Below are 12,415 nucleotides of genomic sequence, written 5' to 3'. Positions count from 1 at the left end.
TACCCAGTGATAAAATATCTTTTTAAAATGAGGATGAAATAAAGACATTTTCAAACACACAAAAACTGAAAGACATTCTTCACTAGCACATATGCAATACAAGAAATGTTAAAGAAAGTCCTCGAGCAGATAAAATTATATCAACTGGAGCAGATTTGTTTGTTTGTTTGTTAAAATGCAGATTTCTGGACTCAGACCCCAAGGATTTATCTCCATAGTTTTGCAGTATGGCTTAAGGACATGTATTTTATTTCCATAATTTTTTCTACTTATTTTAATATATAAACCATACGTATGCTAGAAAATATAAAAAGTATAAAAGTGGGCTGGGTGCAGTGGCTCACACCTGTAGTCTCAGCACTTCGGGAGGCCAAGGTGGTCAGATCACAAGGTCAGGAGTTCGAGACCAGCCTGGCCAACATGGTAAAACCCCATCTCTACTAAAAATCCAAAAACTAGCCAGGTGTGGCGGTGCATGCCTGTAATCCCAGCTACTCAGGAGGCTGAGGCAAAAGAGTTGTTTGAACCTGGGAGGCAGAGGTTGCAGTGAGCTGAGATCGCACCATTGCATTCCAGCCTGGGAGACAGAGCAAGACTGTCTCAAAAAATAAAAAATAAAAAAGTGCAAAAGTGTTGGCAATCACTGGAAACAGGTAATAGATACTTGGTTCACTATACTATTCTGTTTACTTTTATCTACTCTGAAATTTTCCGTAATAAAAAGTTATTTTGACTTTTAAAAAACTCAAACCTAATACCAGGCAGAAATTCAGATCTACACAAAGTAATGAAGAGCACCATGTATAGTTCACTACATGAGTAAATATATAAACAAAATGTTTGACAATAGTAGCATTAAGACTAAGAAGGAAGAAATGAAAATATACTATGGTAATACTATACATGAAATGGTATAATATTACTTAAAGGTAGATTGTGATAAGTTAAAGATTTATACTATAGGTCAGGTGCAGTGGCCCGCACCTGTAACCCCAGCACTTTGGAAGGCTGATGCGGGTGGATCACCAGAGGTCAGGAGTTCAAGACCGTCCTGACCAACATGAAGAAACTCTCTCTCTACTGAAAATACAAAAATTAGCTGGGTTTGGTGGCAGGTGCCTGTAATCCCAGCTACTCAGGAGGCTGAGGCAGGAGAATCGCTTGAACCCAGAAGGCAGAGGTTGCAGTGAGCCAAGATCATGCCATTGTCATTGCACTCCAGCCTGGGTAACAAGAGCAAAACTTCATCTCAAAAAAAAAAAAAAAAAAAAAAGTATATACTCTAAACCCTAAAATTTAGAGTTGGCCAGGCACAGTGACTCAGGCCTATAATCCCAGTACTTTGGGAGGCCGAGGCAGGTGGATCATTTGAGGTCAGAAGTTCAAGACCACCCTGGCCAACAAGGTGAAACCTCATGTTTACTAAAAATACAAAAATTAGCCAGGCATAGAAGTGGGTGCCTGTAATCCAAGCTACTCAAGAGGCTGAGGCATGAGAATAGCTTGAGCCGGGGAGGCAGAGATTGCAGTGAGCCGAGATAACACCGCTGCACTCCAGCCTTGGTGACAGCATAAGACCCTATCTCAATAAATAAATACATAAATCAATAAATAATAGAGTTTACCACTTAAATGCCACAACAAAGAGTTATAGCTAATAAGCCAACAAATAAGGTAAAACAGAATCATACAAAGTATTCAATTAAACCAAAGGAAGACAGAAGAGAAGAAAAAAGGATTAAAGAAACACGGGTCAAATACCAAACAAAGGGCAAGATGACAGATTTCATAAAATCATTTCAGCAATTACTTTAAATATAAATGGTCTAAACATCCTAAATCAAAGGCAAAGATTTTTCAGATTGGATTTCTTCTTTTTTTAATAAGATTCAGGGTCTGGCACAGTGGCTCATATCTATAATCCCAGCACTCTGGGAGGCTAAAGTGGGCAGATTGCCTGAGGTCAGGAGTTCAAGAGCAGCCTGGCCAACATGGTAAAAATCCCATCTCTACCAAAAATACAAAAATTAGCTGGGCATGGTGGCACATGCCTGTAATCCCAGCTATTAGGGAGGTTGAGGCAGGAGAATCCTTTGAACCTGGGAGGCAGAGGTTACAGTAAGCAGAGATCATGCTACTGCACTCCAGCCTGGGTGACAGAGCAAGACTCCATCTCAAAAAATAAAAAATAAATAAGATACAAGTGTATGCTGCCTATAAGAGACACAACTTATATATATAAAGGAGTTAAAAGTAAAATAGTAGAGAAAGATATACCATGCAAGTGAAAGAAAGATGCAGTGCCTATATTAGTGCCAGATAAAGCAGATTTCAGAGAAAATATTACCAGGGAAAAAGAAGACCATTTTATAATGATAAAAGCATCAATTCATAAAAAGCACAGAAAATGCTGAATGTTTAGGCACACAGTAACAGAGCTTAAAGACATAAAATGAAAACAGATAATTTCAGGGAGAGCTGGGCACAGTGGCTCATGCCTGTAATCACAGTACTTTGGGAAGCCAAGGTGGGCAGATCACCTGAGGTCAGGAGTTCAAGACCAGTCTGGCCAACATAGTGAAACCTTGTCTCTACTAAAAATACAAAAATTTGCCGGGCAGTAGTGGTGCACCTGTAGTCCCAGCTATTCAGAAGGCTGAAGCAGGAGAATTGCTTGAACGTGGGAGGTGGAGATTGCAATGAGCCAGATCGTGCTACTGCACTCCAGCCTGGGCGACAGAAGGAGAACCTAACTCAAAAAAAAAAAAAAAAATTAAAAATTAAATTGCAGGGAGAAATACACAAATCTTTAATTATAGTTAGAGATTTCTACAACCCTCTCTCTACAATTGGGAGAAACAGAAAGTAAATGTACAGAACACTTGAAAAACATAATCAACCAACTTGACATATTCAACCCATCACAATCCACTTGCAAGTAGTGGCCACTCTTGATCACAGCCACCCTTGATAAAAACTCTTGGCAAACTAGGAATAGAAGGAAATATCCTCAACCTGATAAAGGGCATCTACAAAAACCTACAGCTAACATCATTAATGAAAGACTAAATTTTTCCCAAGAAATAACTGTATATCCATATGGAAAAAGAAAAAGAACTCTTTTCCATCCTTAGTACCATAGTCAAAACTTTACTCAAAGTGAATCAGATATAAATGCAAAACCTGAAAGCATTAAACTTCTAGAAAACCAGTAGAAGAAAATCTCTCTGGTCTTGGGTTAATCAAAGGATTGTGGGATACAACACCGAAAGTGTGACCTACTGTAGAAAAAAAAACCCTATAAATTAGGACTTTATTCACATTTAAAGTTCCTGCTCTTCAAAAGACACTGTTAAGTGAAGGAAAAGCCAAGCTACAGACTCAAGAAAAAATATTTGCAAGTCATATCTGATAAACAGCTTGCATGTAGACTATATAAAAACTTTCAAAACACTTCAAAACATCAGGAAAAAAACATTTAAAAATGGACACAAGATCTGAACAAAGATTCACTAAAGAAGATAACAGTAGCAAACAGATATTCAATAGAAAAGATATTCAACATTGCTACACATTAACGTAATGCAAATTAAAACCCCAGTAAGATACCACTATCTAGAGCAACTGGAACCCTCATACACTACTGGTGGGAATGTAAATATTACAACCCTTATGGTAAAGAGTTTGGCGTTTTCTTAAAATCTTAAATATTCACCTGCCATATGATACACAACTACACTCCTAGCTATTTATCAAAAGAAACGAATGCACATGCTCAGAGCACTCTATTTCTAATTGCCCCAAATGGAGAACAGCCCAAACGTCCATCAACAGGCGAATGAATAAATAAATTGTGCTACGTCTACCAAATCCACTGCCCACTCCTCACTGTGCTCCAAATACAAGCAACCAAGACTGGTTGTTGTCTCGACACAAGCAGAGGCATAGGCATCATCCGTTCACTGCACATTCTTTTGGAGTCTCATCTATGTGGAAAAAGAGGATATTCAAATGACATCGGGGTGAGCTACACTGGGTAACCAGCTTAAGGCATAGATGACGGTAGTCAAAATCTGCTTCGAGTCCTCCTAAGCCAGCATTCTGCTTCTTATCATGTTCGGAGAGGTTTTTGTATCTCTTTTTAGCATCTAACATTCTCACTTTTAGCTGGACTTCATTTTCCCCCATGTATTTTCAACAGATCGTGGCCCCATCTGTTTTTTAAGAGAAAAACTCCTGGTGCCAAAAAGTCCACTGATCCTTGGTTCAGACAAGGACTTTCAATTACTCAATGTCAGATGAATGTTCAAAGGTCACCAGAGGATACACCAGGTTGAAAACCCTATAAACTTGGTACTGAAATGTTCTTGTTGAACTGATGTTGGAAGGCAGGAGAATAGAAAATAAGTTGTAAAATAGCCCAGGGCTTAATTTACTTAACGCTTTGCTTAAACACGTTTGCTGCTTTGAATTGTTTTAAGAGAAATCACAAAGATGTTCAGTAGTGGGAGAAAAGAGTTACACTGAGAGGGCTTTAACTACCCTGTTATCTTCATAGTAACCTCCAGCAGTAAGCCACAAAAACGAAATTTTTTGTATGGAAAGTTGAGCTTTTTCTCAATATAATGTAAATTGAATAAAAATCTGTGCTGTTTTCAATGCTATGCAAGTGGACATGATATCGAAGTAAAAACTCTGAGTTTGCTACGAAATACATCTCTGATTATAGCCAGATTGCTACCTCTAAACATTTCTTAGGTAAAAACATTATAGCCAGCTCACTGGTTTTCTGAGATAAATACCTAAGATTTTGCCACCCAAGATTGTTCTATTTTCTTTACCATCTAATTCTAGAATCACGGGGACACCATGACTACCGAAGTGTTGAAGATTCCAGATTAGACGTTTTTTAAAATGTAAGCCTACACTGCAGGGCAAGGTGGTGTGCCTGTAGTCCCAGCTACATATGAGGCTGAGGTGGGAGGATCCCTTGGGCCCAGAAGTTCGAGTGCAGCCTGGGCAACACAGTGAAACCTCTTTTTTTATTTTTTGATGAAGTCTCACACTCTCTCGCCCAGGCTGGAATTCAGTGGCTCGATCTTGGCTCACTGCAGCCTCCACCTCCCGAGTTCAAGCAATTCTCCTGCCTCAACCTCCTGAGTAGCTGGGATTACAGGCACGCACCGCCACACCCAGCTAATTTTTGTATTTTTAGTAGAGACGGGGCTTCACCATGTTAGTCAGGCTAGTCTCGAACTCCTGACCTTGTGATCCGCCCTCCTCGGCCTCCCAAAGTGCTGGGATTTCATGAGTCACGGCGCCTGGAGTCTCACTCTGTCACCAGGCTGGAGTGCAGTGGCATGATCTCAGCTCACTGCAACCTCCACTCCCCCGGGTTCGAGAAATTCTCCTGCCTCCGCCTCCCAAGTAGTTGGGATTACAGGCACCTGCCACTGCACCCAGCTAATTTATATATATATATATTTTTTAAGTAGAGACGGGGTTTCACCTTCTTGGCCAGGCTGACCTTTCTCTCCTGACCTCATGATCCACCCACCTTGTTCTTCCAAAGTGGTGGGACTACACGTGTGAGCCACCACGCCCAGCCCTGAAACGTCATTTAAAAAAAAATTTTTTTTTAAGCCTACACTTTCTAAATTTTATATACCAGTGATTGCACTAAGCACATTATATCTTAGTACTCACAATAGTAGTGTCCAATAATGCTATCATTTCCTGCTTTGACAGATGAAGAATATGGGACATGACAGGAATGGCAAGTGTTGGGAATAAGGGAACGTGACCATCCTTTTCTCCCAGATGCCTGTGTCCTTAAGCAATTCACTTGCTCTTCCTTTGCAAAGAGGCTGGACCAGCCTCTGGGTGATTGCTAACCTCTAACATTAGAGGGCAGTGACTCTAAGCTAAAATGCCCTTGTGGGATCCACTCTGTTGGTATCAAGCCATGAAGAGAAAGCCTCTGTGTTACAGAAACTCATAGGTGAAAGGAACATCTTTTACTGCCTTATAAACTCGTAGAGTAGGAAGTTTTAGTTCTCTTTGACATCATGTGCGGCACATAAGAGAAATGGTTTTAGACTGTTTGAGGAAGTGCACACTAAAACGCCTGACCCCTGTATGGCAGTGAGCGGGTGCCATCTGGCCAGAGGTTCCTGTTATTAGTATCTAATCAGCTTTCCTTGGTAGCTAGAGAACTGCATGACTTGCTGACTGCAAGGCCTCTTACCTCACAAGGGTGTGGTTTCAGAGGTTTCTGAAGAAACAAGTGTGAGATGACTATGACTAAGGCATCTCAGGTTAATGCACGTGAATGATTAACCCCGGTTCTAAGAACTCTTGTTCCATTAAGGGTAGGGAGACCATTACTAGGGAAACCATCCAGGTGGTGAGGGCGTGAGCCAGAGAAAAGCCAGAGCCTGCCAGTTCAGCTTTGGAATGTTTCAGAAAAGCATTCCTGGGACTCTGATAGCATTTATGTGCTGGAATGATTTCTATTTCCTATATAAAGAAGGATCTTTTTATTTTCCTACCGGCTAGTACCTAACTCAGAGCATAAAGGCTTTAAAAATTATTCAGTGAATAAATGAAAGACAAAAACCCTTCATTTATATTGAAAACAGATATTTCTTACACGCAACCATTTTTTTCTTCCAATTAATTTTTCTCTAAAAGGAACAAAGGGAAGAAATAATAAAGTCAAGAGCAAAAAATGGATAAATTAGAAAACATGAAATAACACATTTGGTAGACAAATCCAAGAGCTGGTTCTCTGAAGAAAATAGACAATTTGTGCACAAATGTTACCAAGAAAACAAAAGGAGAATCAACATACATTTTGTTAGATAAGAGTAAGTTAATAAGCAAGATTTTGGTGAAAAAAACACTTAGTGTGTGTGGAATAGGTAATTTTCTAAGAAACTATAAGTGATCAAAACTAATGTCACTGATAAAACTATCCACAGGATTTTTAAAAGTAAACTGATGAATTATAAATTTCATATGAAGGATAAACAAACAATAAAAGTGAGAAAAATTTTGGAAAAAAAATCTAAAAGGAGAGTGGCCCTGTGAGATATTTTAATATATTTAAAAGCTACGGTGATTACAATTCTGTGGTACTGACACTTTAATTAAAAAATCAGCCAAGCATGGTGGCATGCACCTGTAGTCTCAGCTACTTGGGAGGCTAAGGAGGAAGTATCATTGAGTCCAGGAGCTCAAGGCTGCAGTGAACCATGACTGTGCTACCATACTCCAACCTGGGCAACAGAGTGAAATGCTGCCTTTGAAGAAAAAAGATGAAGAAAAAGAAGATCGGCGGACTGGAACATCATGTCCAGACTAGACCCAAAGAAATATAGAAATTTAGTATAAGACATAAGCAAGGTGGGCGCAGTGGCTCACGCATGTAATCCCAGCACTGTGGGAGGCTGAGGTGGGTGGATCACGAGGTCAGGAGTTCAAGACCAGACTGGCCAAGATGGTGAAACCTCGTCTGTACTAAAAATACAAAAATTAGCCAGGTGTGGTGGTGAGCACCTGTAATCCCACCTACTCAGGAGGCTGAGGCAGAGAATTGCTTGAACTCGGGAAATGGAGGTTGCAGTGAGCCGAGATCATGCCACTGCACTCCACCGTGGGCAACAGAGCAAGACTCCATCTCAAAAAAAAAAAAAAAAAAAAAAAAGACATAAGCAGCATTTCAAACCATAGAGGAAAAATGTTTTATCTAAATATACAATGTTGGAGACAAAAAGAATCATAAGGAAATCTTAAGTTATGTTGATATTCATAGTGGCAATATTAGTGTTGACATTTTAAAATTATTTCATATACACAGAAGGATACACACATGGTATGTATGATGTATATACAAATATGCCAGCCAGGATGCAATCAGAGAAGCTGAATCATTATAAATAATAGAGCATGAAGGATTCCTAAAGGGATTTGACCTTACACAGTTGTGGGAGCTGGCTAGACAGCCTGTTTGGCACTTTATCTCTGCCTGACACTGAGCCTGAAGTCAAAGGCTATGGTCAGGAAGGAAAAATGCATGTGAAATGGGGCTGAGTGGAGATTCCCTGCCTCGCTCCACTGCTACCTCTCCTGTCTTCAAACCTGGCCCAGAACTTGGAGAAGCTGCAGGAAGATGACCCCATGGGGCCTGGAGGATTCTGCGTCCAGATGCTGTCTGCACAACAGAGGAGCCAGCAGGCCTGCACATGCCATGAGTTCCAACAGGGCCTAGCCCAGCCCAGCACTCAGAGGGTGAGCACTGCTGCTTCCTGACTGCTACCTTTCAAATCTCTCACAAATTTCCTTATGTCCAACTCTAACCAAAGGTCTACCAGGAAGGGAATTCTGGAAATTGTAGTTCTGTTTAACCAAATTGGCACGTTATTAAGCCACCATTATATACACTCATGTGTGCACACATACACACATGCACACATAATCTATTTATCTCTATACATGCAATAATTATGTTAATTTTATTAGGAACCAAGCTATATGACATAAGAGGCAAGAGATATAAATATAACATTGAAAAATAAAAACCATGAGATATTTCATTTCAATTGAAAAGTCAGTATGGGCTGGGTGTGGTGGCTCACACTGGCAAACCCAGCACTGGGGGAAGCCAAGGCAGGAGCATCACTTGAATCCAAAAGTCTAAAACCAGCCCTTAGCAACATAACAAGACTCCGTCTCTACTAAAAACACAAAAAGATTAGCCAGGCATGGTGGTGTGCACCTGCATTCCTAGCCACTCAGGAGGTTGAGGCAGGAGAATTGCTTAAACCCAAGAGGCAGAGGTTGCAGCGAGCCAAGATTGTGCCATTGCACTCCAGCCTGGGCACAAGAGGAAACTTGGTCTCAAAAAAAAAAAAAAAGTAAGTATGAACTCATGATGTATATTCCTTTTGAAATAAAATTAATAGCCTTTTCCCAGCTCTGGAAGCTTGAGAGGCCTAGAAGCCATGACAATGCAGTAGCAGTAAGTATATCTAGCAGTTATTTTGTGGTCTCTAAACACCATTTTCTGCTGAAAGGAACCAGGGTTTTTTGGAGAAATACTGTTTTATTTACTTATTCATTTATTTATATTTTGAGACTCTCTCACTCTTTCACCCAGGCTGGATCGCAGTGGAATGATCTTGGTTCACTATAACCTCAACCTCCCAGGCTCAAGCGATTCTCCCCACGCAGCTTCCTGAGTAGCTGGAATTACAGGCTTATGCCACCACATCTGTTTTTTATATTTTTTGTAGAGACGGAGTTTCACCAGACTGTTCTCTAAGTGCTGGGACTACAGGCATGAAGAAATACTGAATCTCTCTCTCTCTTTCTCTCTCTCTCTCTCTCTCTCTCTCTCTCTGTCTGTCTCTCTTTTTTTTAGAAATGGAGGTCTCAGCTGGGCATGGTTCCTGCATGTAATCCCAGCACTTTTGGAGGCTGAGGTGGGTGGATCACCTGAGGTCAGTAGTTCAAGACCAGCCTGGCCAATATGATGAAATCCTGTCTCTACTAAAAATACAAAGAGCAGCTGGGTGTGGTGGTATGCACTTGTAATCCCACCTACTCAGGAGGCTAAGGCAGGAGAATTGCTTGAACCAGGAGGTAGAGGTTTCAATGAGCCAAGATTGTGCCACTGCTCTCCAGCCTGGATGACAGAGTGAAGCTCCATCAAGGAAGAAAGAGACAGAGAAAGAGAGACAGAGAAACAGAGAGAGAGAGAAAGAGGAAGGAAGGAAGAAAGGAAAGAAGGAAGGAAGAGAGAGAGGGAAGGAGGGAGGGAGGAAAGAAGAAGGAAGGAAGGAAGGAAGGGTCTCACTTTGTCACACAGGCTAGAGAGCAGTGGAATAATCATGGCTCACTGTCACCTCCAATTCCTGGGCTCAAGTGATCCTCCCAAGCTTCAGCCTCCCAAGTACCTGGGTGCACGTACATGCCACTGCACCCAGTTAATTTTTAAATTTTTTTGTAGAGGCGGGGTCTTGCCATCTTGTCTAGGCTGGTCTCAAATTCCTGAGCTAAAGCAATCCTCCTGTCTCAGCCACCCAAAGTGCTAGGATCACAGGCGTGAGCCACTGTGCCCAACGATGAATCTCTTCTATCAGAAAGCAAGAAATCTCTCGGAGACTGCAAGGCTAATGCCAAAGGACATAGGAACTAGCTTGAAGAGAAGATTGAAGCATATTGAGTGAAAACCCATCAGTTTATCATCGTAGTAAAGGAGATAAAGGTGGGAAAAATACCTCAACAACACTGCTAGAAACAAAAATGAACGAGTTGTTGGAGGATGTGCTGTTAATTTTCTGTGTCAGTTTGACTGGGCTGAATCTTGCCCAGATAGCTGTTGAAATATGAGTTCTGGGTGTCTGTGAGGGTGTTCTGGAGGAGGGTACCATGTGAATGACACTGAGTAGATGGTCCTCCTCCGCGTGGGTGGGTGTTGTCCAATCCACTGAGGGCCTGAACAGAACAAGAAGGGCAGAGGAAGGAAGATGGGTTTGCTTCATGTTTGAGCTGGAACCTCCATCTTCTGCTGCCTTCAGCCATCCACACTCACGGTTCTTGAGTCTTCAGAATTGGACTGGGACTCACATGACTGGCTCCCCTGAAAAACACCGCGGGACTTCCTCGTTCTCTGCCTGCAGACGGTAGATCAGGGACCTTGGGACCTCCATAATCGCATGAACCAATTCTTGGGCTCCATGTATTCTGGAGAATCCCGACCGATAAGAGAACCCTCTCCAAAAAAGGAAAAAATGAAAAATGTCACAATTCATTTCATGAAAAGATACCCTAACATAAAAACCTGACAAAAACAAAGTAAACTGCAGACACTTGTCATATATGATAGAAGCAAAGTATTAATGAAATATTAACCAATGGAAGACAGTTACATTAGAACACTAATACAAAGTCAGTCATTCTGAGAAAACCCTGCCATAGTTTGAAGTTACAAAAACAGGCCAGACACGGTGGCTCACAGCTGTAGTCCCAGCACTTTGGGAGGCTGAGGGGGGTGGATCACCTGAGGTCAGGAGTTCAAGATGAGCCTGGGCAACATGGTAAAACTCTGTCTCTACTAAAAATACAAAAATTAGCCAGACATGATGGCAGGTGCCTTTAATCCCAGCTACTCAGGAGGTTGAAGCAGGAGAATCACTTGAACCCAGGAGGCCGAGGTTGCAGTGAGCCGAGATCGCACCACTGCACTCTAGCCTGAGCAACAAGAGTGAAACTCCGTCTCAAAAAAAAAAAAAAAAAAAAAAAGAACGAAAGAAAAAGAAAAAGAAAAAAAAAAAGAAATTACAAAAACAATTCTCCCATGGTTTCTTCCTTTTCTGGTTTCAGTTTTTACAATTAAGGCTTCTTTATCCCAGAATGGGTAAAGATATATACCGTTTCTTCCCAATATAATTTTTATTGTGAAAATGTTCAAACACACACAAAAGTAGACTTTGCATGTAGAGGAGCACAGTGACTTCCTGTCACCCAGCTTTATTTGACCCATCTTACTTTATATCTACCACCCCTCAAGCACATCCCTCCCCTTCATCTCCAATATTTCAGTCACTCTGGAAAACACAGCATTTCTATTTTTTTTGTTATTTTTATTTATTTATTTTTTGAGACAGAGTCTCGCTCTGTTGGCCAGGCTGGAGTGCAGTGGCACAATCTCAGCTCACTGCAACCTCTGCCTCCTGGGTTCAAGTGATTTTCCTGCCTCAGCCTCTCAAGTAGCTGGGATTACAAGCACTGGCCACAACACCTGCTAATTTTGTATTTTTAGTTGAGATGGGGTTTTACCATGTTGGCCAGGCTGGTCTCAAACTCCTAATCTCAAATGATCTGCCCACCTTGCCTCCCAAAGTGCTGGGATTAAAGTCATGAGCCACCGTGCCTGGCCAGAAAACATAGCATTTCATCAGAAATGCTTTGGCTTGTATCTCTAAGAAATAAGACTTCATTTTTAAAGAAAACCTAACCACCATGCATAGTTTTCTCTTTTTAAAAAGGTTATTTAATATTATTGAATATAGAGCCAATGTGTAAATATTCCTGATTGTCTAAAAAATGTCTTTTTATAATCAGTTTGTTCAAATCAGGAGTCAAACTAGGTCCAGACAATGCAGTTGATGGATGGTCTCAAGACTCCTGTAGTCTTTAACAATTTTCATCTCCTCTCCTTTCATACCTGCCATTTCTTGAAGACATCTGGACAGTTTTTCTATAGAATTTCTCCCATTCTGGATTTGGTTGATTATACTCTTGCAGATTGTTTAACATGCTCTGTATTTCCTGAAAACGGATGGCTGGATTCAGAGTTTTGTTGGTACTGTATGCAGGTTCAATTTGGTTGGGGACAAAAATACTTCAA

Source organism: Saimiri boliviensis, chromosome 13 (genome assembly GCF_048565385.1).
Source record: "Saimiri boliviensis isolate mSaiBol1 chromosome 13, mSaiBol1.pri, whole genome shotgun sequence".
Taxonomy (NCBI): domain Eukaryota; kingdom Metazoa; phylum Chordata; class Mammalia; order Primates; family Cebidae; genus Saimiri; species Saimiri boliviensis.
This window is presented reverse-complemented; position numbering follows the sequence as displayed.